Genomic DNA, 25,844 nt, shown 5'->3' with positions numbered 1-25,844 from the left:
ACTGGTAAACATGAAGAGTTTATTGCACAGATTAAAATTATTAACAGATTAAATTGCTTTCATTTCTTTCCATTGTATCTTGCAACAGCAAAATCTCTGTGCTAAGGCTAGTACCTCAAGTGACACTTCACAACAAGTTGTAACTATCATTAATGACACTGGTGCACATGCAAGGTGGCATCATCAGTATAGCAAAGATAGGAAACAACTTCTGATGGAATTGATTTCTCTCTCAGTAGAAAACATTTTTAAAATCATTGTTTGATGCTAAGAAATGTCTAACCGAAATACGGAAAATATAGAACACACACACCTCTGGCAATTTGACTGAAAAGTGCTTTCTTATTTGTTTACTTATTTATTTATTACCATTTTTTGTTGTGAATCTACATTCTCCTCCCTAACCCAAATCAATGCACCCTTAAGGTCACAAATGGCAGATAACCATCTAGAGGATCAACTGAAACTGCAACCTCCATGCTAAAAGAAGAAACCAAGTCATTAAATAATCCGTTAACTTTGAAATTAATATTTTTTATTTTTTGAAATTATTAAGTATGTAGGAGTTAGATTTTACTAAAGTATGTAGGAGTTAGACTTTCCCAAAATAATGGACATTTTTAAGTATATCTAATTGAATTTTCATAACGTGGCTTTATTTTTTTACATCCAAAATGAACAAGTTCCTTATTCCTGTTCTATATCAACACTGACAACTGTTGCTTTGGTTATAGCAAGCTATAAAAAAATCAAACAAAACCAATAAAACCTTAAATCTAGATTACTTTTATTAAGTTAGATTCGAGGAAAAGGTACTAGCCTGTTTTCCCGAAAATAAGACAGTGTCTTATTTTAAGGTGTGCTCCCAAAGATGTGCTAGGTCTTATTTTCAGGGGATGTTATCTTTCCTGTAAGTAGGTCTTATTTTCGAGGAAACAGGGTAGCACAAAAAACTCAAACAAATATAGAATTGTTACTTTAAAGTCATCCCGAGCCATGTGGTCTGGGACAAACACTGAAGAATGAAGAATAGAATGAGAACCTCCCTGTACTAAAGGGATTCTCTATCTAGTCAGGCAGATACTATGATCAGAACCAGTGAAAAAAGGTGGATGTTTTTTGTGCAAACCTTGAAATTAATTTTTTAAAAAGAAGAAAATAGCAAAAAAATGAAGTGAGAAAGAAAAACACAGACTATCCGGAATTTCTTACAATTATTTTCTCTTCTCACCTCTGCTCTCCTCTCCTATCTCCTTTTATTTTCTATGTGATTGTGATGGGAGGAGCAAAGAGAGCAGGTGATGAGGGTGTGAGTGGAACCAGCGTGTTACTTTATATATAATGTCCTCCTTGGCACGTGATTTGCATGGTACTGTTTATTTTTAATCCCCTTTAATCTGTAAATGTGGTTGAAATTTTTCAAGTACTCATTTGTTATCTGTGTTGCTGTGCTTTTCAAAAATAGCTTTTCCATAAAGTTAGAAGTATAACAGTTTTCAATATGAATCTGAGGTCTACTCAATTAAATATCCTAAAAGCACAATGTTTTATACAAATGGTGAAAACTATAATATCACTATTGCTATTGATAATAATAACAACTATACTGGTTACATAATAAATGTATCTTGCTAGAACAATCTTGAATGTGTTAAAGAAAATACTAACTTTTTTTTTTTTTTACTTGTAGCACCAGGTATTCACTTAACGATCGATAAGTTAAACAATATTTCCCAAGTCTTCACAGGCTTTATTCTGTGTTAATTTTTAAAGTTATTGCTATAAATTTTTAAATAACACTTCTTTAAAACATAATTTGTTATAAAATACATAGTACTGCCATATAAACCACATCAGCATAGATATAAAAACTCCAGAGTAATATTTAAAGCGATAGCTAGGAAACTGTTGGTAATTCATATGTAAAGAGAAATGGTCTGGAAAACCGAGTGAGGGGGAAATGGATAAGAAAAAGAGGAAAGAACTATTGAGAGATATAGAGAAAGATAAGGCAAGATAGTACCAAAAGAGCTAGTGAAAAGAGGCTACCCTCAGGAACCACTGCAAAAGTTAATGTGTTAATAATGGTACCTGTGGACCAAACTCTAATGTCATGAGAAGTCAAAGTCAGATGGGCCTTTTCACCTCAATGAACAATAAAATGAAATAATAACCAATTTGAATAGATTATCTTTGATGAGGCATGGACAATTTCTGAAATAAAATAATTATTAATGGTATAGAACAGAAGGCCTGCCTGTATCCATTTGACTTGGTGCCAGTCTGCATTCCCATGATTTATTCTAAGTTTACTAATTGAGAATCAGAAAGATTCTGAAAGGTAGATCATAAACTCTTAGAGATGATATCACCAATTTCACTATGTTCATATACTTGTATCTCTATTTTGACAAAAATCATCGTATCTCCTTAACATAGAAGAAATGTCAAAACTATTTCAAAAAATGTAAATATCTACGTGTCCTCAGCTTTCTAAAATCATGAACTAGAGCAAAGACTTTATCATCTGCAATCTGGATTTGGTTTTCCCTTGCTATCCATTCTGCAGCCCTCCAATTTTGCTCTCTACTAGTCTATTATCCACAATGCTACTAGTAGTTTGAATTATAAGAAGAAATTTGGTCTGGTCTTAGTTTTTAAGGAGGTATAAAGAAGAAGTGACCCAAAAGATTCTAAAAGAGGACTCTAAAGTCATATGTAGGTTAACAAAGAGTCCTCTAGTTTGTTCATGATTTTCCCCCAAACAGATAAAACAGCAAAGTAGAGATAAATAAAGGAAGTCCGTAGCAAATAGAGAAATGGAGTCATTGGCATTATTGAATTATTATAAAAGGTATCAGTTTATTTAAAAAATTACAATTAATGGTAAATTTAAAAGGGATAAAAGGGGAGCATAAATCTACCTCTGTTTTTAAAACAATTGTGATATGTTGAGCATGAAAAGTAATTAAAATTGGTAGTTTTATGTGCTTAATTTTGCTTGTTGGGAAAAAGAAATACACCAAATATTAGAATATCGAATATACTATGACAGTCAACATGCTTATTATGTTTTCTACATACATAAAAATAAGCCTATTTTACATGCATTATGTGATTTCCGTATGTGTTAGTAATATACATGTATATAAAAAATACATATGTATATATATATATTATCTGTTTTGATGTTCTTATTATATGAAGCATAAGACAGAGTATTCTCCTTTGGCACATAATTCTAAAATTTAAAATAATTAAAAAAGTGAACATTGGGCGGCGCCTGTGGCTCAAGCAGTAGGGCGCCGGTCCCATATGCCGGAGGTGGCAGGTTCACACCCTGCCCCGGCCAAAAAAAAAAAAAAAAAAAAAAAGTGAACATAAAAATCTGTCTTCTAATATGAGCAACTTAAGAAAAAACAATTCCTCAATGATGCTTGCATTTTTATTAGAGATGTAGTAATGTGTTCAAGTGATCTGTTAGAAATAAAGTCAGGCTGTCATAAAATGTTCATGTTTAGGCTATATATTCTTTGAATCCAGTCACGTATGCCAAAAAATTAATGAAACCTGCAGCATAATTTTTCTACCTTGTGGAACTACCGGATAAAGTAATGTCTGATGATAAATTGGGTTTACGGTGAGCTGCTAGATTCAATCTATGGTAGTAAATCTTCTAAACTCACTGCACATAGCCTGCAATCAGACTCAATGTAGGATTCACCAACTATCCCTTGAATCAAATCCAATTTGACATACTAGTATTCTTCAGTAAAATTCTCTTTTATATGAGGTCACAGAGGCTCACTATAATACTCAGAAAAAATATTCTGAATAGGGCGGCGCCTGTGGCTCAGTGAGTAGGGCGCCGGCCCCATATGCCGAGGGTGGTGGGTTCAAGCCCAGCCCCGGCCAAACTGCAACCAAAAAAAATAGCCGGGCGTTGTGGCGGGCGCCTGTAGTCCCAGCTGCTCGGGAGGCTGAGGCAAGAGAATCGTGTAAGCCCAAGAGTTAGAGGTTGCTGTGAGCCGTGTGACGCCATGGCACTCTACCCGAGGGCGGTACAGTGAGACTCTGTCTCTACAAAAAAAAAAAAAAAAAAATATTCTGAATAAAATAATTGAAATTCCCTTCCCAGTACATTCTGTTACTTCAGTATATATTCATTTATACCTTAACATGACATTACTTGATGCCTCATGCATTTTTTTTTTTTTTGCCTTTGCTTGGAGTGCAGATAGATATTTCCAAATCGAATAATATTTATTACTAAATAGCTTTTCCATGAGATTCACTTGCCTTCCCTTAGGATTTATCTTGAATCACAGTGTCCATTAGTTGCTGAATACAATGCTGTTTCGTAAAGTGCCTGACTATAGAAGTTGAAAATTAAAAAAAAAAAAGCTTAGAATTTAGAACTACATGGAGCTTTTTGCCCCTAGCTCACACAAATAATGTTTCAACAACCTCTTATGAGAAATCCTAGAATTTGTTTTTCAGTAATTCACTTGATATCGCCTGTAAGTTCCTTCATTCCATTTATATTAATTGGCAACACTGAGTGATGATTCTGGCTTTCTTTAAAGCCTTTGCTCAGAAATCACATGCCTGCCAAGTTCAGGTTATATAAATTGAAGTCAATAATTATCCAGTGACCATTTAACACAACGTGCTTATGCTTGTGTCTTAGCTGCCAGAATGCTTAGAAGTCAAATAAGAGATGGTGGAAGTCACCCAGTTCAAGTTAGGAACCTGTATCGCCTGGTCTTAACTCCTTACTTTCGTTACCTCTGTTTTGTTTTATTTTGAAATATCTTATTTTCTATGAGATTTAAAGTACATACAATGTAGGAGCTTTCAAAATAGGTATGGTGTAAAACTCTTTTATACTATTGTTCAGAATCATTTCCTCTTTTTTTAATTGTATGATTCCATTAGTACGAAATGTTCAGGAAAAGCAAATACACAAAAACAGAAAGTAGATCAGTAGTTGCCCAGTTTCTTTTTTGCAGTTGCTTTTTTAGGTTAAGAAAATGTTCTGGAATTAGTGGTGAATATACTAAAAACTAATGAGCTGTACACTTTACAAGAGTGTAAATAGTCTTCCATTTGAATCACACTTTAATAACAACAACAATAATAATATAAAAAAAGACTCCTCCATGATAGTGGCATTGTCAAGACTGAAGTCAAAAGCAGGCTGTCTACCTCCAAGACCACATTTTGGATCCTGTCCTGTCTGGACTCTCCCAATTCATGAACATCCTTGTCCCTGTCCTTCTAAGAAACCACAAATTTCCAGTTTTAGATGCTTTAGAGAAGAAACACAGACTGATCCAACAGACCGTGGCAGAGTGGTCGAATTGCTGGATGGGATTCCTGATCTGCTGTTCATCAGCCACACCTCCATTTCCCCGTTTGGCAAAGGGATTGTTGGTAATAATAGCATCGATCTTGCAGGGTTCCTCTGAGGAGTTATTCAGTTATTTTGAAGTGTGTCCAGCTGGTATCAAGTGCTTGGCAAATGTCTTCCTGATTCTTCATTGCCAAAAACCTCAAACTGGACGCTGGCTTATTGTCTTTGAATTTGGGTTTAGCTGCTGCTGCCTTATTGTCCAAGACATAAGTGGTAAGATCAGGCAGAAGCAGTGGTGCAGGTGCAAAAGTGAGAAATGAAAACGTGCTCCTGGGTGGATGAACTCAGATCAACCTTTGTTCTTTGTGTTCTCACTGTTTTGAATTATTTACAGCCCTGGTTTAGGGTGTGATGTAATAAAGCTTGCAAAGATGTGATGCTACATGGGCCACACAGTAATCACAGCAAGTTTTAATATTCAAGTTAGAATTTCAGTAAACTTTGATAATCAAAAGCTTTTTTTAAATTTTGTCTTAAATTTTTGATTAATATGAGGGTACATACAATTAAGCCACATTGCTTGTATCTGTAAGGCAAAATCTAAGTTGTAGCTATGTCCCTCACACAGGAAATGTGCCACACACCATCACATTGTTCCCCGGGAAGGAACCCACTGACCCCCGCCCTTCCTGGATTCAGTTGAGTTTTTCTCTGATGTGAACATGAGTTAATCTTGTTGTTTATATATAAGTTTCCAGTAATTATTGAGTACATGTGATGCCTGCCATTCCATTCTTACGACACTTTACTCAGGACAGTGTTCTCCAAATGGATCCAAGTTGTAACAAAGAATACAAAATCTCCTTTTCTTTTTTTATGGCTGAAAGGTATTCCATGATATACATACACCACAGTTTATTAGTCCATTCATGTGTCAAAGGGCACTTGGGTTGTTTCCACATCTTTGCAATTGTAAATTTGGCTCTATAAACATTCATATGCATGTGTCTTTGTGGCAAAATGACATTTTTTTTCCTTTTAGGTAGATGCCTAGTAATGGAATTGGAGAATCAAGTAAAAGGTCTACTTTGAGCTTTTGAGGAAACTTCATCTTCTTTCCACAAAGGCTGCCCTAGTTTTCAGTCCCACAAACAAAGCAGGAGTGTTCTCTTCTCTATGCACTCCGGCTAGCACCTGTTGTTCTGGGACCTTGTGATGTGGGCCGTTCTCACTAAGGGTAGGCATCTCAAGATGATTTTGCTTTTCATTTCTCTAATAATCAGAAGATTACATAGAGATTTTTAATAATTCACAAAGAGAAAATGGCCTATTGGAAAAAATGCATAACTTTATAATGGTAAGTAGAAAACAGATGTTTAAAGATATAAAAATTAAAAGTAAATGGAATTATTCAACTCTTCCAAATCAATATCAGTGAGTAATTAAATTTTGTTAACTTTTTTTCCTGAAGTTATGGGACACATATAGTTATTCTGTTTTAACACTAGTAATCAAGGCCCCACAGTGGCATCTACAGAATAAATATTCTATTAGTGAAAACATACACTCCTAGTATGACAATTGCACGAAATATAAAGAATGATTAAGGTCAAAGTTTATTTTAAAAGGTAACATGTGAAATATTATTTGGAGACTATTATGATTCCATGAAATACATCCAAGGAAAAATAAAACAAAGACCTAAAACAGCGGTTCTCACCTTGTGGGTCGCCACCCGTTTCTAACAATGAAAATACATCGTGGCATTAGGAAGGTTGAGAACCACTGACCTGAAAGAAACTTCCAATTTCAATAAAGTAAAATGAAATAAAATTCTATTATCATTTTGGAAGCACAATGCTCACACAGACTTTCTGAATAAGGCAGATTTTTTTCTTGTTTCAATTCAATGTCTTCCTTAAATATTTTTAAGAATTTTTTTCTGTATGTTAAACATCAGAGATGCTACAGAGATGCTACATTTCTTACAGCAAAAAAGAGTAGCAAAAATTGCACATGCAAATTGGTGGGGCCACACCTATGGTACATCTTAGAAGGGTACATGTGAATCTTACTAAATGTAGAATATAATTGTCTTAACACAATAACTAAGAAAATGCCAGGAAGGCTATGTTAACCAGTGATGAAAATATGTCAAATTGTATATAAAGCAGTGTATCGTGCCCCATGATTGCATTAATGTACACAGCTATGATTTAATTGAAAAACATATAACTTACAAAAATAATTGTACATGTATACAAATGAACAAAATGGAAGCAAGAAAAGCAAATTTTCTTAAGATCTTAAGATAAATGTAAACCAGCCACCATTGGTCCAGAGGAGGCAAAAGAACTTAGTTGAAGAAACCAGGCAAGGGCAAAGCATTCAGTATTTTCAATGCAACAAATAAATTAAGAGCCTTGGAGTGAAGGAATTTCTTGTGAAAAAAAGAAATAAAAGGAAAAGAGTATAGAAATATCAAAAACTAAGGAATTCTTGTGGCTGCGGCCGATGTTAATTATAGGGAAGCAATATTAGCTAAGCCCACAAAAGTAAATTACAACTAGATCACAGAAGGCTTTTTTGATTGAGGAGGAGCTAGAACTTCTTTGGGTCATAACTGTTTACTTTGAAGAAGTTAAGCAGAAGAGGAATATTCTTAGAATTACATTTTTAGGCAGGTGCAGAGAGAAGCTAGAAACAGCACAATGGAAACAGCACAAACAGGAAAACGAGTGAGGAGATGTCTGCAGTAGGAACCATGAAGTCCCAAAGTATTGCTATGGAAACAGAAGTGAAAAAGGAAGGAGTTTTGAAAAACATACAGAAGATCTATGCCTTATGAACAATTGTAAGTTGGGTAGGACAGAATACTGGAAGTATACTTGCAATTTGGAGGACAAATGGGACCATTAAGGTCCAGTGAGTTAGGCATCAGTGCTGGCTTGATAGCAGGAGTTAAGCAGATGGTACACTCAATTTGAGAAACACTAAATGAAAGAATAGCAAACACACCATGCCTAAATATGAACATAGGTACCAGAAGCGCAGGCAAAATAAGGTCAAGACAAGATGACACATGTGAGTAGGTAAAAGCAAGTGAAGTCTACTTTCAAGAAGTTCAGCACTCAGGTAAAGAAGAACAAAGGACAATGATTTTCTGAACGGCAGTAGGGGTTTGATTTGCCTGTGTCTCATTTTCAGTAGGAACAGGTAATCCAAAGTGTGTTTATTCAAAACTGAAAAAAAGGCCTAATGGGCAGGGTACAATCAAGGATTATGTAAAGATTATTCACACAAGACTTAGAATCATTCCTGAGAGTAAAGTACCCAATTCAATCCTCTGAGTTAAGCCTTTAGAAAAGAGAGACCCCTTTCTCCCCTTTGAAATAAAAGGAAAAAGGATGTGATGATACAGACATAGTCTGGCATGGAAATGAAGGAAGCCCTGGAGGCTCCGCCCTAGTCATGTGCCTTTTAAATAAGTCAAGGGGACAGAAGGGCAGGAAAAAATGGGAGTTTTGATCAGAGTGGAAGAAAATCTGGAATTGTATCAAGGGAGTCAGGAGGAGATGAATGTAAGAACCATTGAAAAGTCGTACTAAACCAGTAGTGGTTTGGCTGAACTTTTTATTAAAACGATTCCTTTGCCATGACAACCATTGCAGAGCTGAAAGACTGAAATTGTCTGCTTATAGTGTGACCTAATATACTTCCAAATAATTTCAAGAAAATCAAACACTATGGTATAAATACTACACTCTTGTTTAAAAAATACCATAAAAGCGTTCTTTTTAGAACTCAGAAGGAAGGTACCATTAAATAAAATATTCCCTAAATATGCTGAAGTGAAGTTGTCAGATGATTTTGTGTACATGGCAGGAAGCTAGGGCACCTGATATTTGTCTGCAAGAAAACCTGCTAGCCTCATGGCCTTTGCACCTCAAGAGACTTTTGTACATCAAGGAGACAAATTGTTTTGATATGTTGTGTGTTTTAAAAGAAAGCGAATCTATGAAGAGGGTGATTACAAGTGGAACAAACTGCCGAAAGATTTTCAGTATTAATGAGCCCAATGTTTGCTCTGTGACATACTGACCACAATTACAGAATCCCCAGTTATGTAGATATGCACAAGCTATTTCAATTTAGGGATTCAGAGAGAAGACTCTTGAAAATTTTCATTCCATGTCTCCTGGAAAGAGATGAATTCCTGCAATGGAAGCAGCTTTAAGGAAGAAGAGTCTCCTTTGTAGAATTCCTGCTGCCCAAAAAGGGCCTGACCCTCACTAACAGATAACAAGAAGAGATTTATCTAAGGTTATGCAGCATCAAAATTAGTGCCCTGGGTGAGCTGATGTTGCTGTTACTGCTTGAGCACATGGCACACAGATGAATAATCATCATGGAAGTTAAGGAGAAGGCTCTGTTTTAGGTTTACCATGTCTTCTGTCAGATCCTACAAACTTATCTACTTTGATTGAGGGGCTGTTTAACTTCTCAGCTTTTCACATATCTGTGTGTCTCTCTGAGACACTCAGGCTTCTATGGGGTTTGTAGGAAACCTGAACTTTTACCATCAGGAATGTCTTTCCTGAAATCTAATCTTCCTTCCCCCCCAAATACCTTTTACCATTCCTACCCTCCACATTTCATACTTTGAAGTTCTGAGAAACAAAAATTAAAACATGAACACACTTTATAAATACATTTAATTGCTTTTTTAAGGACAGAGAGGGATATAAAAAAGTAGACAAGAACACAAGGCTGGGAACCAAGACAGCTTCACTGCAGTGAGTTATGCGACCAGAGTTTGACCTACCATTCAGAGTTGCTTCCTTCTTCTTCCAGAGAGAAGGGTGGGTTTCATGCTCTGTATCCTTTACTAATCCATTACTCTATGTAAAATAGTATAAATGCCACCCTGGTAATATACAAAACAATGGGAAAGGTAAATTGGGCTATTCAGACTTCACATTAGCAGGAAAACTTGAGATCAAGCACAAGCTATGTGCTGAGAATGATCACACCGTGAGAACCAGCACAGTGTAACTGTTTCAAGAGACTGGCACAAATTGTCCCCATTATAATTGGGTATGTGTATATTTATAGTTCATAATATATATATGAAATATAAGCAGATATGTGTGATAAATGTCCCTGTTTTTCCTGTAGTTAAGTAGTTGAAGAAACTGAGCACCAAATACAACTTAATTGGTGGTTACACTTTGGTAGCGAGGGCTAAAAATCCAAGTCTTTTTGAGTCCTGTGACAGCATTAACTTTATCCATTACCTGAACAAACTGCTAAGGAGAAATCCTTAACTTAGTGTACAGACTTCTGCAAATTTTTCAGCTTTGCATGACAAATAATCTATAAGAAGCCAGCAGGGGATAGCCTGGCTCACAGGACGCTGCCAGACAGGGAGCAACACAGAGGTCTATTTCTGGTGGCAGAGACAGCGACAGCTTTCAATCTTCTCTTCACAGATCACAGTAAGATGCAAAGGACCACAATGGCTCCTAAGGACTCTGCTCCATCCTCATCTTTCTTGGTATCACGTAAATCAGATGAGCACTAAGAATAATTGATAAAGAGTGACTCATCTAAACATAAATAAAGATGATAGAAAGTAGGTAAGGTGGCAAGAATTAACAGACACCTTAAATGTGCCTCGCATTGTGGCATCAACTTTACATGAATGACTTGTTTCCTCTTCACACTTATCTACTAAGTGAGAATTACTTTGTTCCTACTTATATCAGAAGATACTAGAGCTAAGAAAGTTTAATTAACTTAGCCAAGGCCCCAGGCTAGAAACTTAGAATGGGGAAAAAAGTTTTTATCTGTCTTCTCCCAATCCAAGGCTCTGTCCAATGCAGTAAACCACACCCAAGCATTTTGGATGCCCCAAAGAACTCATTCTCTCCACATCTAGGGAGCAGAGAGATACTTTCCACATTATTATCTCTTAGTATTTTTCTACTTAATGAAAATACCACTCACTCACATCTTATTAAACTTAAAGCAAAACTAACATGATTTAAAAATGCTTTGCATGATAAGATCCATGTGTAACTTCCTTATCTAATTGTCATATTAACTTGCTGTTGGGAACTGTGAACAATTTGTATTCTTTAACTCATGCTATTTGTCAATAATTCAGAGAGATTTTCAGAATATGTGCTACAATTATTTATTGCTTTATTTAAAGCCTTCCAGAATTTATAGTTTCTAATCTGTAGTATATATTTTATGAATCCTTGGCTATGCAGAAACTGAGAGGAGCTCCACTCAAATTAAGCTATTACCCTTACAAAGTAAAATATTATTAAAGTTGGATTTTGCTGTCATATTATTTAGCTAATGTGCTTTCTTAGTTCATGCAGTGAGCTGCTTGTAGTCATTATTTAAAACCATTCCTATTGGCCATTTTTCCTGATGTGAAAATGTTTTAGAACATGTAAAGAGATTTGGGTAAATGTGACTGTTTCCTTAGCATTAAACCATATTCAATCGTTGGTTTTTACTGTTTCCGGAACATTTACATTTTTGGTTTTTGGGATAAGAAAAAAGAATAGGCTATCTATATAGGCATCCAAATGTGTTTAATTGCTCTCAACACATTTTATTTACAAAAATCTCTTGAGTATATGGAGAGGTCAAAACCCATACCCTTGACAGATTTACATTTAACTCACTCAGTAACACCTGAGAAATAACACCTGACACTTTATTCAAGAAGTCAGGGTTCTTTATGTTTTAATCTACCACATTTCAGAAGTTTGAAAAGTATTTAAGTAAACTTATTTTCATATTTCTGCTCAGTTTAACTGAGTACACAATTTAAAATACCTCAAATTGCAAGATATGCATTAATTTGATAAATATCAATTTGAGACTCTATGATGAATGAACCCTGCTTTAGGTGTTCTGGGGCCAAGGAGAGGAATAATCATTGTTTCTCTTAATTAATTCCTTTTGCTTATGTTTTAGTTCACAAGAGAATCAATTTATGAAATGAAATTACTGTAATATGTGATTAACAGATAACATCATCATTCTATTTTACATAATAGAATCAATCCCATTACATTTATGACTTTTTATTTTTTAATAGTGAAATAAAATTCAGCATCATGTATAAAATCCTTAACTAGACCACCTTGGTTTACATGTTGGCCCCTCCACTGTCTACTTGCTATGATCTTGAGCATATTGTTACCCCAAGTCATTATCTAAGAAATGATCGTTAAATTTTATTGCCTCACACTGTTGTTTATAGGATTATTTGAATATAACAAATTCAGCATCTACATCAGTGTGTAGCACAAAGTAGCTACTACAAACATTCCTATTTTTGTTATACAGAAGCCTACAAAAGGTTTTTACTAATCAAATGGTTTTCAAAGGATTATATCTACTTTCTGATTGGAAATTAGAGTCAATTTAATTTACTTGTTGTCAATACCAAGGCTTTCTCAGCCCCTATCTTGAGGTCTCAGGATCATCTTTCTAGAATGTCCTTGAATGACATCTAGAAACCTCATTTGATCAAAATTGAACTACACTGAACTTCAAAGTAGATGTATATTGAACACTATAGTAATTTCAAAGTATAAGTTCAGGTATTCTTTCAAAATTAATGCTTAAAAATTTCTTCTTCTGAAAGAAAAAGAAATATAAAAGTATAACCCCAGAGCAAAAAGGGACTTTCCTGTTAGTTTCTGAATTAAAAATCTATGATTTTTTTTTATGTTTTTCTTATTTATGGTTACAATCTTAGAGATTAGTAAGATCTATAAGTTCAAGAACAGTTTTAAAGTGTTTTAAAGAGGCCGTATCAATAGACTATAAAATGCGAATAGAAGAATATAAATATATAGAAGTTTGTAGTTTATTGTGTAAATGTAGCACATTTTCCCCATGCATTCATCCACTGATAAACACTCAGCCTCTAACTTTATAATTGTGAATAAGGATGTAAAGAACATGTGGGTGCAAACATTTCTTTGAGATACTGATTTCATTCTTTGAATATACCCAGAAGTTGGATTGCTGGATTACATAGTACTTCTATTTCTTTGGTTTTTGAGGATTCTTAATAATTTTCCATAATGGCTGTACCAATTCACATTCCAGACAATGTAGACAGTACCTCCTTCTTTTTACACTCCCTCCAACATTTTTTATCTGTTGTCTTTTTGATAATAGCCAATAGACATAGGAGACATCTCTTTATGGTTTAGATTTGTGTTTCCTTTGATAATTAATGATGTGTATTTCACTGATGATTAGTAATTTACCTATTGGTCATTTGTATGACTTCCACGGAAAAATATCTATATAAATACTTTGTCCATTTTTGTTTGTTTTCGTTTGGTTGGCTATTCAGTATAATGAGTTCCTTACATATTTTGGTTAATAACTCCACATCTGATTTATAGTTTGAGATTATTTTCTCCCATTCCACAGTTACCTTTTCATTTCATGTGTTGTTTCCATGGTACAGAAGCTCTTTTTAGTTTGATGTAGTCACACTTGTTCATTTTTGCTTTTGTTGCCTCTCCTTATATCCATAAAGGCATTGTCAAAATCAATGTTAACAAGCTTTCCTTTCCTGTTTTCATGGTGTCCAATAAATCATAGGTTTTACAATCTGATCATTATAATAATTCTCCAAATTCCATGGGTAAAGAATCTCCTTGGAATACTTTTTAAAATCTAAAACGGATTACCTTTTCTTACTAATAACCAAAGAATAACTGTACTAAGACAACTATTCTCATATCCACTTCCATCACTCCCACTACTATTACAGTAGACTACATATCTTACTTTGCTGAAAAGATACAAACTATTGCATGGCAACCTTTATCCCATCTAAATGTATTCCATATTTTCACTTCTGGCTCCTAGTTTCAGTGTGAAAATATGTGTTCATCCCGAGACTAACTTATTCTCTGTGCTTTAATTTCCAGCCTCATTCAGGATTTGCATTAATTAGTTCCTCTTGCCTTTGGATCTTTTTTTTCCCCCTTCACTTGCCTCCCTGTACTCTAGCATCTATGCAGTCTTTTTTCTGTAATTCTACCACAACTCTTTGCATTGTCAGGTGTTTGTATGTGTGTGTATATACAATATAAATAATAGAAAGCTTTGAGAATTGCTGCATTATATTAAATAAAACAATGTGATCAAATTTACTGAGGACAGATAAAGATGGTCAAAACCTCAATAAGAGGTAATAAATTAAAGGTTGAGAGCACATAAATATTTTAAAAGTAGTTTCTCCAGAGATGCAAGAGAACATATTTGATTTTTTAAAAATATGCTTTAAAGTTTCCTATCCCATCCCTTCTCTCAACTAACCCTTTATCACCTTGTTATTGGTTTTCTGTCTCCCCACATTTTAATAAAATTGCTCACTCAAATCTTACCAATAATCTTCTTGACGCAAATTGACAATTTAATTTTTTTCAGTCTCCTTTGGAACCTCTGTATCATTGTTGACCACAGCTTTCTTAAAAATCACTCATCTTATATGGAAACATCTAGCTCTATACGCCTTGTCTTGACCTGCCCTTTAAATACATACTTACATGTCCAAAGACTACCTGGGTACCACCTCACTGATGTCCTAGCTACAGTTTACACATCAACAATTTAACCCTGCATCACTTAGACTTTGAGTTCACAGCAGATTTAATTCCTCCTATTCATCCCCCCACCTATTTTTCTTCCTCCACCCTTCAGCGAACAATCTGGATAGAAACTTTATAGAACACATTCATCTCTTGTTAAGGATCAATAGAAGAATATTCTCCAACTTCTGCAAAATGATTGTTAAAATATTTATTCATGAAGCTGTTCAAATTTTCCATGTTGCAAATTTTTCTTCTGTATTCATTATTTAAAAGAAAACAATCACTCTTACTGAATATGATTACTTTCAGGAGACTCTCTGTCTATCCCTCCAAGAGAGACAGAACCATATATATCTGCTTCTTTTTTTCCTTGGACTGCTAAGAAATCACAAAATAAGATTTAATGAAATTATAAAAAAAAAAGTAGAATTTGGTTCCTAATACTCTGATCTTCTATTTCTGTTTTAATATTCTTCTTATGTTTCAGCCTTTGTTGTAAACCAACTAAATATTTTTTATGTCTTAGGCTCACTAGAATCAAATAGAAAGAAATCTTGTATTTTTTGTCTGTTACATAAAGATGAAATCAGATAGATTGGACTCATTAAATAAACTACTTGAGACTGTGTTTCATTCATAAAACCTGATAAGGCTAAACAATTTCAGCAGCAGGAGAAATATGAACCTATAAAGCATAACAGAAAAATAGAACAAATTAAATGGGTATAGTCTTAAAGTGCTGTTTTGAAACACCATTTCATAGTTATCGTTGTTTAAAAACCTGAGAATAATTTCTAATGCTCAATTTACCCAGTGAATCAGAGCCTCTGAATAACGTGTACTGCACCTACCAGGCAATCACTTGGTATGATTGTTTTTGGTTAGCACCATTAGATATGCGAGGGTGCATTCCAATTCATTTTTGTTTGTTGTTCATTTGTTTAAAAGAGCAAAGTGAGAACTCCAACTCCACTAATACATCAAATCCAGAGATGAAAACCATAGCTTCAGAAAGTATCAATTTTTTTCATGATTGTGAGTTTTCATTAACAATGATTATATTACAGTCATCAAGTAGATAACAGTTTTCTCCTTAATTCAGCCAAAAGAGTAAAAAAGGCCTTGATACGGGTAACAGACCCTGGATTTGTCCCAGATTCAGAGATGCATCTCTTTCAGTTCACTCTTTTCTTACTACCCGCCTCTTGCAAGCAATGCAACAAAAAATAAATATATAGTCTATTTTATCTTTCCTTAATTTACTTCAAAGCATTTGCAGATGATACAGAATATAACTCATTTCTGTCTCTACGACTTTGTTAAGCAATTCATTGCATATGTATAGGCTGTCCTCAATTTATGAACAAGTGGTAGTCCAAAAACTCCTTTTTGTAAATCAGTAGCTAGGAATGTGAAGTACATTTTTCTTCAAAATGACTTTATATGAAACCTTGTATTTGGTCTCAGAATTACTTACAAAAGCCAAAATAGCTCCAATTTATTGAGGACCTAATTAAATGTCAGCAAAAACAGCATATGTTACACCCATTACAGCTCACTGGTTTCCCAATATTTTTTTCTTTTTCTTTTCTTTTTTTTTTTTTTTTTTTTTTTACTAAGCTAATGCATATTCTCAGGAAGTACATAAACAATGCACATCTTAAATGCAGAGCTGCATTTTTATATCTGTACACACCTATGCAGTAGCCACTTGGATCACGAAGCTGATTAGATCCTTCACCTCTAAAGTTCCCTTTTGCCTCTTTTCTTTCATAATCACCCCATTCCATTGAAGCAACCACTGTTCGAACTTCTATTTCCATAAATTCATTCTACCTGTTCATGGACTTTATATGAATGAATTAATCATTGTATCATCAATAAAAAGTCTTGGCTCTTTCTGAAAACATCCCTTCAGTGTCTCCACACATATCAGGAGTGCAGCATTCCATTTTAAGGATGCACCACACTTGATTTATCCCTTCCCTTGTCGATAGAGATTAAGGTTATTTCCAGTTTGAGGATATTTACATAAAGTGCTATGAATCCTTAATTCTATAGGAAAAGAATGACTAGTCATAGGGATGGTACATGTAGTATGAATTTCCAAAGGATTTTCTAAAGTGTTTACGGCATCTTCATTCTCATTAGTAAAGTATGAGTGTAGCCATTTCTCTTTATTCTGGCCAAAATTTCATGTTGTTAGTTAACAGATATGTTGTTGAGTGTCTTTTTATATCTCAGTATAGTTTAAATCTGCATTTCTTGGTTTTGGAAAACATAACATTGACAAACTCTGAGTTAGACTAAGAGAAAAAGTAGACTCATATAAAAATGAGATACAAAAAGTATCATGAGGAACTATTATGAGTAATTACATGCCAACAAATTTGATAGGCTACTACAAATGGATAAATTCCTGGAGAACAAATCTACCTAGATCAAATTGAAAAGGAAAAGCCTAAAGGGACCAATAACAAAGACATTAAAATACTAATTAAAAACTTCTCAAAATAGAACAGCCCAGAACCAGATGGCTTTATAGCTGAGACCTACCAAACTTCGAAAAAAGAATTAATAAGATTCTTAATTGAATCTAATATGATTCTAACTGCTTAAAATCTTCCAGAAATAGTGCTAAAGGGATTTTTTTTTATGTACAAGGCCAGCATAATCTTGAACTTTAAGACAACCAAAGATACAACAAGAAAATAAAACTATAGGTCAATACATAAATAAAACATGACGCAAACATGATGCAAAACACTCAACCATATATTAGAAAAGATAAATAAATGAAACTATATTAAACTAAAAAGTTTCTGCTTGGCAAAGAAAATAATCAACAAAATGAAAGGCAACCTATAAATTGAGAAAATATATATTTGCAAACCATTTATTAAGTAAGGTGTTAATATCCAAACTTTCTAAAGCACTTATACAACAAAAGAGCAAGAAAACATAACCTGACTAATAACTCAGCGGAGTCAAATAGATGATTCTCCAAAGATGACATAAGAACGCTCAACAGGTACATGCAAAGGTGCTTAGAGCCCTAATCCTCAGAGAAATACAAATCAAAGCCACCATCAGATGTCACCTTCTATCTGCCTGTAAGACAAGAGATAACAAGTGTAAGAGCAGAGAGAAAAGGGAGCCCTTGTACACAGTTAGTGCAGTCCTTATAAAAAATGGTATGAAGGTTCAAAAACAAAAATAGAAATACACTTCAGGATATTTGCCAAAGGAAGGTAAAATCAACACCTTATTAAGATATTTGGCCTTCGAGGTTCACTGAAGCATTAGTTAAGATATGGAAATAACTAAGGTGCCCACCCATGGACAAATGGACAAATGGATAAAGAAACCATGATAAATTGATATAGATATAGATGTAGACACATCCACACATATATAAGTGTATTTTGTGTGTATGTGTATATATCTGTATATAACTGTGTATCTATGTCATACACAGGGTGGACACAAAGTCTCTGTGCAATTTAAAACAGTTTAACCTAGTAAATTGCACTCAAACTTTACTGATACCCTGTATATGATATATGTGCAATAGGAATATTATTAAGTCTTAAGAAAAGAGGAGATACTATTATTTGCCACCTTAAGGATGGACCTGGAGAACATGATACTAATCAAAAACAGAAGGTCAAACATACAGAAATAGAGAATAAAATAGGAATTACCAGGCTCAGAATGTTGGGGAACTGCAGAGATTCATCAAAGGATACAAATTAACAATTAGGATGAACAAGTTGAAAGATCTCATGCACAAGAGGAGGACAATAGTTAATAATAGTGTATTATATTCATACTTTTTGCAAAATGAGTATATTAACTCTGCTTTTCCCCATCGGGGGCACAATGGGTAAATAGGTAAGATGAATTATTTTAAATTTTTCACTGTAATAGCCATTGACTATATATAATGTCACACACACACACACACACATGCACACACATATATATATTTACCTTATAACATGATTGTGTCTACTTTATATTAAATGTATATTAAAAATAAAATGTTTGTACTTCTCTTTTAAAAATTTATGTTGTAATTTTTATATGGATATTTACCACGTGGATAACTTACTTTTTTATTTTAATTTGTGGCAGTGCCTTAGAAATGAGTCTAGTATCTATCGCAGTGACTTTTGAGAAAGGTAATATTATCTCCACTTGAATGATGCTGAGAATGAGGTCCAGAGAGGTAAAATAACTCACCAGCATCACACAGCTAGTAAATGGCAGAGATGAACTCAGTTTGACTCCTTCAAAAGTTTGCGCCTGTCAGAATATCCCACACTCCTGTGACACAAGAGGTATCAGACATATTTCTCTCTGCATAAGTATTTTTAGCCATATTTATTGAAATGAAAAATTATTAGTAATATATTGTTGACCTGCAAAAGACTATAAAGCAGTACACTCTAATATCTATCTCCATCTTTGTTAAAAACAAAACAAAAAACATTGTGTGTATATCTATGGATATAGATATGAATCAGTAGAAAACATACTACATACATTTACACTAAAATGTTACCTATAAGTAAAAAATGAAAATAAAAAAGTATTTATTTTGATTCACAACTTAAAAGTATGGGCTATGCCGATTGCCTTCAGTCTCCTTCCTGAACAGTGACAGTGCACAGTCATTAGTAGAATGGAGGTTAAGAAAAATACAATCACAATATAACAAAGACATCTGTACCAGAATGTTTATTGCAGCCCAATTCATAATTGCTAAGTCATGGAAGAAGCCCAAGTGCCGATCGACCCACGAATGGACTAGCAAACTGTGGTACATGTATACCATGGAATACTATGCAGCCTTAAAGAAAGATGGAGACTTTACCTCTTTTATGTTTACATGGATGGAGCTGGAACATATTCTTCTTAGAAAAGTATCTCAACAATGGAAGAAAAAGTATCCAATGTACTCAGCCCTACTGTGAAGCTAATTTATAACTTTCATATGAAGGCTATAACCCAACTATAGCACAAGAATATGGGGAAAGGGCCAAGGGATGGGAAGGGAGGGGGGAAGTCAGGGTGGAGAGAGGGCAAGGGGTGGGGCCACACCTACAGTGCATCTTAGAATGGGTACAGACGAAACCTACTAAATGCAGAAAACAAATGTCTACATACAATAACTAAGAAAATGCCATGAAGGCTACGTTGAACAGTTTGATGAGAATATTTCAGATTGTATATGAAACCAGCAACCCTTGATTGCAAAAATGTACACAGCTATGATTTAACATATAAAAAATAAATAAATAAATAAAAAATTTGAAAAAAAAAAGAAAAATACAAACAAATGAACAAACAAAAAATGGCATTTCACAAACTGTGTCCCAAGGAACACTAGTTACCAAAACTTTTTTTTTTCTTTGCTATGATGGGAAAAGTAGCAAATGTTATAAACTGAATTATAGTAATTAAGATGCAACTTAGTATATTAAAGCCTCTATAGAATCTTCTTAAATATGTGTAATACAGCATTTCTAAAACTGTTTAACAAGAGAACACTTTTCCAAAGAGTATCTATTAACAGCCTGTCAACACTAAAGAAAATAGCTTCCCTTTTTCCTTTTGATCATTAATTTTCCTTCTTAGCTACAGTGAAAACTTAAGCAAAATAAATAAATTCACACACACTATTATATGCAAAGAAATATGTAAAATATATAGAAATACATTTCAAAACATCTTTTAAAAATACATATTCTTGTAAGCATTGATACAAACTTCCATTCCAATGGGAAGGGTAAAATGACACTAATAGAAGTATATGCCCTGGATACCAGCTCAGCAAAAATGATTCTTTATAATTCATGCTGGGTGCATAGTCAATGCAATCACAAACTATGTTATAATCTTATAAACAAAAGGGTGTAGCACTGCTTCTGCCTGCTCTCCCAGTGCTAAAAATACTGCTCTTAATCTCACCAATGTCCAGATATCCAAACAGCAGAGGCTTAAAACTTTCTTGTTTTAAAAAAAAAAAAAAAAAGAAAAACTGACCTTTATTTCTCTGTGGCAAGAACACTGGGAGATGGTGAGTTACAGATTTTTTTTATAATATGCATTTTTGTCCTTTTCTAATTTTAAAATTTATAACTGTGTTATTTATTTAAAACTTAAGACAAAGTCTCACGATCTAGTTTAAGAAGTGTTGGGGACAGGGATGTAGGTCCTTATCTTCTACCATGGTCAATATTCATGGCCCTTTAGTTATACATAAATAGGCTGGTCAATTATTACAATTTGATTACCACTTGATAATAAACCTGGATTGTTCACTGTTCACTCTGTTAGAAATTGAATGAATTGGAATCTATATCCATATGTTTATGAAAGAAATATTAACCATTCTTTGATCAACAGAGGAATATATCGCAGCTATAAAAACAGACATAAGAACAACATAAACTTTGCTATTTTTAAATTTTCTTCCTAAGAGAACACTTAAAAATTTTGCCTGCATGGATTTCTACATGTCATTTGAAAAATTATTATTTACTATGTCTATTATGCAAATAAATACAAAGATGTTTAGGCTACAAAATGATTAAATTATGTTAAACTAATAAAGTCCACAGACTTTAGGCCCTCTATATAAATTGTGTGTATGTCCTCATTGGATTTGCTCAATTGAGTAGTAGTCATTTTTTTTGGATATTGTTATAATAGATGAAATTTTTCTGATGGTTTTCTAAAATTTCTACATTTTTATGATGTATGTAATGCCATTAATATCCTAAGTCAAAAACTGATACAGAACTCGAAAAGATTATATATTCATTCTAAAAGATTATATATTCATTATGACATCATTGTGTACTTATGTATTTATTAATATAGGATAACTATAAATTGTTTCTGAATGCTGGATTACAGAGTTTTATTGCTGCCATAATGTAAACAATCCATTTTCAAGTAAAGTGTTCAGGCAAAGTATATATTAGCATTCATGTTGAAAAAACATGTATTGAAAAACCCAAAGTTAATCTGAAGTTGAATATAAAACAAAAACCAATCTAATAAAGAGATACAATGAATGCAAAAGGAAATGACAGATATTGAGAACACAAAAATAGAAATGAACTAATGATCAAGAATAAATTGCTCATTGCAATTCACTTTGCTTATAACTCTTCATAGAAGGATTTGATGTGGAAGTATAAAATTAAAAAAACCTTTCCAAAACTTACAGAAAGATTAAGCTTGCAATGACATCAATACAATATCCAAATAAATAGTCTTAAATTTCTGGAGAAGGAGAAGTTTTTTCCTATGTCTATAAAATAATAAAAGCAAAATCTTTCATGAAGCCAAAGCATTATTGTTTCAGCATTCTCTGCTATGGCACTCAATCTCAGAATGCAATAGAAAGATAACTTCACACTCTTTCAAAAAAAGAAATGTGACTCAAGAACTCTGCTTTGTTTGAGCTAGTTGTCATTCATATGTGAAGATGAGAGAAAGACAATTTCAGACCTATGAACTTTCATAAAATGTACCACCAAGAAACGCCTTTTATTCTGCAGAGGCTGAAAACAAATAAACAAACAAAAAGAAATAAGAGAATTTCTATAAATGGATGTTGATTATGACACACAAGAATTTATTATTTATTAAAAAATAAAAATTAAACATCTGTTAGCAGGAAGTATAGCTATAAAAAGCTATAGCTGAAGTATATTAAAAGTTAGAGCATTGAGAAAGAAAAATGTTTCTGACCATTATAGCTGCTGTAAAGGAAGACATGCACCCCCCGCCCCATAGCACACACACAGAGAGGAAGAAAGAAAACTTATAAGAGTGCAAAATATTCCTTATGATCTATTTATCATTCTAATACCAAAATATGATAAAATAAAAAGTAACTTTATTATTGCATATTATCAAAGTAACAAAAATAACAAACAGTTGATAGAACTTAACCTAGAGTTAAAAGACTAGTTGAATGTAACAATGTTAATAAATTAATAGGCTAAAAATAATTGTTGACCATTTAAAAATTTAATTAAAAGAGAAAATTGGATATCTCTCAATAAAATACTTTCAAATAATAGAAAAACTATTTTTATTTATTTTTTATTTTTTTAAATATGGAACGCTTCACAAATTTGTGTGTCATCCTTGCGCAGGGGTCATGCTAATCTTCTCTGTATCATTCCAATTTTAGTATATGTACTACTGAAGTGAGCACGGAAAAACTATTTTTAGGAATAGCCATAAAACCCCAAACTAAAATTATAAACAGTGACAAAATTGATGATCATAATCCCTTCCGATGCTGTAATAATGTAGAGGGCTATCATAGCTATTAATAGTGTTCAGTATTATAGAGGTTCTTGCTAATTAAAGAGAAAGAATGAACGAAAATTGTTATAAAGGTGAATATTGTTATTTATAAAAAAATACTACATACATTGGAAGGTACCAGATAAATCGTCACTAATAATAATAAAGGAAGATAATAATCTATCTTGGTAAATGGCACACAAAGAATATTCATGTAATCAGGCAAAGACCATCAGGAAAGTACAAATATCAGACATGATGGCAGCAAATTTACATGCTGGCAAAAATTTTGTTATCACTCACGCTAGCCACCATAAAGTTCTTCTAAGTATCTAGTCCTAGAAGATGTAAATCAATGGAAATGCATACAATGGACTTGAATCACCCAGTTAATACTGTTCACTACAGATACTACAAAGGCTTAGTACAATTCTAAGTACTAAAACCTATAGTCATGAGGCATTAAATGACATTTTGGTCAATGATGAAGTGCATATACAAGTACAAAGGTAGTTCCATTAAGAGTATAATGGAACTGAAAAATTCCAATCACCTAGTGACACCATAGCTGTTGTAATATTCTTGTACAACACATTACCTTTTCTACGTTTTGATATACTTAGATACATACATACTTATCATTGTGTTATCATTCCCTACAGTATCCAGCATCCATGCTGTACAGGTTTATAGCCTAGGAGCAACAGGTTCTCCCATGAACCCTAGGTATATAGTGTACATACCATCTAAGTGGGAAGCTCAGTCTGTGATATTCACACAATGAAAACATCGCCCCGTGACATGTATCTGAACATACGCCAATGTTAAACAACGTATACTGAACATACAGAGTCTAAACACTGTAGCCTAACTACGACATAGTTCCAAATAGTAAAAACTATAATACAATAAATGCCTAAGTTTAGAAAATTCCAAGTATAGTCAGAAATACAGATTTAGAGCTGTGATTACTGATTGAAAATATATGTAGAGAAACTGAGTGAAACTATTAAAAAATAATAACAATGTAACTGAGGCTACTGCTATGATGCCTCCCACCTATGATCTCTTGAATGATAAACCTTGTTCTTATTTTTTATAATCGTCTGACAATCTGCTGAAGAAGGTACTATTGTTACTATTGTCTATTTTTTAATTAAATGAGAAAACAGATGCTCAGGAAGCTTAATATCTATCTTAAAATTATACTAGGAAGATGGTGGAATCGGTTTTTTGAATGCAGGTAGATTTTACTGCTGCTCTCTCAATTATTTAAAGGGAAATAATGAATCCCATCATGAAAGAATTTCCATGACAATGTCAGTCTGAAGTGCAGCATTGAAGTGAAAAACAGATATATGAAACAAAATGCAGAATTTAAGCATCTCATCACTACACATACATTTTAAAAAATGGTAAAGTGAGCTTTCCAAAATAAAAGGGGAATTATTACTAGAAGTGTAGTGGCAAAAATTAGATAGCAATTTTTGGATAATGGCAAAAATTAGAGCGAGGGATAAATGGAAGCATGATTTATTCACCACTTCAAAGAACTTGCTGGCTGAACTACAAAGTCTAACATCCAACAGGTGTGAGACACATAGATGGTGAATGTCTGCTGGAACATTTGCTGTGCTCTAAAAGACTATGATGGCAAATACTGAACTGATAGTACTTCAGTTCTCCTGGGACTTGTGGATGTTGGTTCTGCTGCACCATGGAAGGGTTCATCTTCTACCCTATCCACTCTGGTCAGTGCCCAGAAATTGCCCTTCCAGCCTCACTCAGAACACATGGATAATTGTTATGATGCGAGCCGTGCTCAAGCACCATGAGGAAGTCCGAGTAAAATTTCATTCTACCGTGCAATGTTAACAGAATATAGTGAGAAGAACACACACATTTAATAACACAGAGACAGTTTGAAAACTTGACACTATTCTCAGTAGATGTGGGATGTTAGATCTGGACAACTTTGTCAATTTACTGTGCTGTTTTATGAATTAGTAACAATTTGTGTGTAAAATCGTCTGCATAATTCCTGGAATAATGCCTATGTTGTTTCCTTATGATTTAATATTAATACAGTCACAGACAAATGTCACATATTCTCGCTTATATGTGATAGCTGGAAAATTTAATCTCATGGAAGCCCCGAGTAGAATGGTGGTTTTACAAAAGGCTGGATGGGTAAGGAGGAAGAGGGGAGGATGAGGAGTTGGGTAATGGGTACAAAAATACAGCTGAAGGAAGTTAGAGTGTTTGGTGGCACAATAGGACAATTGGATTTAATAATTTGTTGTACATTTCAAAATAGTAGAAGTGAATATTTGGAATTTTCCCAACACAAAGAAATAATAAATATTTGTTCTTTATCTCAACTCCCAGATTTTACCAATATACATTGCTTGTATCAAATATAACCTATATTGTAACCTATAAATATTTATAACTATTAGGTAGCCATAAATATTTAAAAAATAAAACAATAAGCTCAGGGA

General features: G+C 33.6%; 1 protein-coding gene and 1 non-coding gene across 29 annotated transcripts in view; both read right to left on the bottom strand.

The window, feature by feature from the left end:
- The window catches only part of PTPRD (protein tyrosine phosphatase receptor type D), a 2,247,062-nt gene that overhangs the window by 2,062,732 nt on the left and 158,486 nt on the right, over positions 1 to 25,844 (bottom strand). The gene's annotated exons all lie outside the window — the stretch shown is intronic.
- Positions 23,142 to 23,248, bottom strand: LOC128580001 (U6 spliceosomal RNA). The gene has a single exon (XR_008378366.1). It is a non-coding gene; the product is annotated as a U6 spliceosomal RNA (small nuclear RNA).

Source organism: Nycticebus coucang, chromosome 2 (genome assembly GCF_027406575.1).
Source record: "Nycticebus coucang isolate mNycCou1 chromosome 2, mNycCou1.pri, whole genome shotgun sequence".
NCBI lineage: Eukaryota > Metazoa > Chordata > Mammalia > Primates > Lorisidae > Nycticebus > Nycticebus coucang.
This window is presented reverse-complemented; position numbering and strand designations above follow the sequence as displayed.